The sequence below is a fragment of the Vombatus ursinus genome, unplaced genomic scaffold (genome assembly GCF_900497805.2).
Source record: "Vombatus ursinus unplaced genomic scaffold, bare-nosed wombat genome assembly UNPS02015407.1, whole genome shotgun sequence".
Taxonomy (NCBI): domain Eukaryota; kingdom Metazoa; phylum Chordata; class Mammalia; order Diprotodontia; family Vombatidae; genus Vombatus; species Vombatus ursinus.
Window position 1 is genome coordinate 69,675 of NW_020955185.1, and position 3,011 is coordinate 72,685.

The window sequence follows — 3,011 nt, forward strand, 5'->3', positions numbered from 1 at the left end:
CAGGCAGCTTTTATGACCCTCCAGTCCCTGCCCAAGTTATCCCTTGCCTGGGACTTACTCCCCACTTTCCAGCACCCTTTCAGTAATGTAGAACTTAATAACACTTGCCCAACCTGCTTTGGGCAAGTATTGTGTCAGCTTTCCCAAGCAGTAAGTAGGGAATTCTAGCACCCAGGCCAAAGAAAAGGAGGAGAATGAGTGAAGAAGGCAGATTTCCTGGGTGGCCACTGAGAAGAAGTGAGGTACAAAGGTGGGAGAGGCCCAAGAGTTAAGTCCCTTCTTGGTCCTGAAGTCTTAAGGAAACATCATCTTGCCACCTGTCCTGCAGCAGGCCCCTCCAGACCCATGGGTCTTCAAAGACTCTGCCTGAGGGGACTTAATATATTCAGTTTTGGAATTTTTGTCCTTGGGGCAAGATGTCCTGATTGGTGTCAGAGTAACTACACAGCCACAAAGCCCTTTGTATTTCATCTGCCTCAGAACTGATTAGGCTTCATATCCTATCTGATCATTTACTCAGCTGTCTTCTTGCCGTGTGCCTGGTAGCTATATGCTTAATGCACCCCCTCTGTCCTCTTTCCCTTCTTTATCTAGACACCTCAATCAATTCAATGCTACTATTACTTCTGGAAAGGGTGTGACAATCAACCATCCTATGGCCCCACTCACAATCCCCTGAGACATCCCAGAATAAAACTCCCTTCCCTGGCCCCCACTTGCCTATCTATGTTAATTCACTCACTCACTGAAATGGAAGTTACTTGAGGACAAAGACTGTCTCTCTTTTGCATTTATATCCCCAGTGCTTAGCCAAGTGCTTCACACATAAGCCTCTAATAAATGATTTTTCATTCATTCATTTATTCATTCATTCATGAAAGAAGGTAGAAATATGGGGAGATGAATACAAAAACCAGTAAATTTTCAGTCTGATACTGTCATTAAAGCCAGACAGTCTCCTGAAAGAGAGGTGATGGTATCAGCTGGCCCTGGATTATGGCTGGCAGCACAGAAGTGGGTTGGAGCCCTCATTGCCCAACTTCACTGCTTCACTGTGTCACTTCTGGGGGTTGAAGGCTGAGTGACTGAGAGGATAGAAGTTGTGTGTGGGGGGGGGAGGTGTCAAAAGTGAGGCAGAAGAGGAGCAAACCCTATAGGCAGAAGGCAGGGGCCTCAGGAGATGAGTAGGATACTTCTATTATACAGCTAGCAAAACCACTAGGAGGGGGAATACAGTTCACTGATTAGGGTTTATATGTCAGAAAACTCCTGGAAGGGGATAGAAAGGGAGGGAAGCAATAAGGTAGAGGGGTGCTGAACTGTGGAGTAGAAGAAAGGTGGTTTCCTTATGGGGCAGGCACACCAAGCAACCCTACAGAAGAAGAAAGGAGAGAGGAGGTGATAGAAAAGGATAGAGGACAGAGCTCATTTTGCTCCTTTCCCACAGAGCAAATCCAGGGAAGAGGGGTGCAGGGCAGAAAGGTGGCAGTGAGATGAATACATGGGACCCTGCAGTAGAAGACGGTCTAGAGCCTCAACATGCAGGGTGTAGTAGGCAGACGCAGGAGGGATATTCAGCAGAGTAACTTTTGGGAGAAAGTTGTGGGCAGGCTGGTCAGGAACTCCAACAGTAAGAAGGTGGGCAGGATGATTATGATGAAAGGTGAGAGGTAGAATCATTAAGATACTGAGTCCAGGGGACAGAGCCAAGATGGCAGAGTGAAAGCAGTGATTTGCTTGAGCTCTCCCCCAAATCCCTCCAAATACCTGTAAAAAAAATGGCTCTAAACAAATTCTAAAGCAGCAGAACCCACAAAAAGACAGAGTGAAACAAATTTCCAGCCCAAGACAACCTGGATGGTTGATTGGAAAGGTATATTATGCTGGGTGGAAAGAGGAGTGCAATGTGGCATGGGCACGCAGGTGGCAGCGAACCTGGAGCAGGCCTCAGAGGACTGAATCGTGGACAGCTGTGGCGGTTTCCAGACTTCTCAACCCATGAACACCAAAGACAACTTAGGAGGTCAGTGGGAAAAGTCTGTGACTGCGGTGAAAGAAGGAACTAGGTGGCAGTAGCAAGTCTTGAGTGTGGCCTCTGGGGCAGCGGCTGCCTCCTGAGCTTCTGGCCCACAAACTGAGGGGGAATCGAGTGGCTGATCAGAGAGGGATTGTAGGGATCTCTTTGCCAGTGCTGAGGCAGGAATCTCTTGCTCTGCCCGTGCTTGGATCTGGGTCACAGTTCTGGGGGGGGAGTCCTGGGGTGAGGAGGAGCGCTGGCATGGTGGAGCTTGTTGTGGTGCCCCTTATCATACCACCTTGGAAGAACTGAAAATGTACAGGTCCCTAGAAGTATCTATGAAAACAGCTGTACAAACCCCTGAAGCTTGAGACAGTACATTCTCCACATTGGAAGCAGACTCTTACCTTAACAAAGAGTTTAAAACTCAAGTAACTGGTCAGGATCATGAGTAAGCAGCACAAAAAGAGTCAGACTATGTTATCTTCCTTTGGTGACAAAGAAGATCAAACATACAACCAGAAGAAGACAACAAAGTCAAAGCTCCTTCATCCAAAGCCTCCAAGAAGAATATGAAGCAGTCCCAGGTCTTGGAAGAGCTTAAAAGAGATTTTGAGAAGCAAGTAAGAGAAGTAGAGGAAAAACTGGGAAGAGAAATGACAGTGATGCAAGGAAATCATGAAAAACAAGTCAATAGCTTGCTAAAGGAGACCCAAAAAAATTCTGAAGAAAATAACACCTTAAAAAATAGCCTAACCCAAATGGCAAAAGAGGTCCAAAAAGTCAATGAGGAGAAGAATGCCCTAAAAAGCAAAATTGGCCAAATGGAAAAGTAAGTCCAAAAGCTTACTGAAGGAAATACTTTCTTAAAAATTAGAATAGAGCAGGTGGAAGCTAGTGACTTGATGAGAAATCAAGACACTGTAAAACAAATCCAAAAGAATGAAACATTAGAAAACAATGTGAAATATCTCATTGGAAAAACAACTGACCT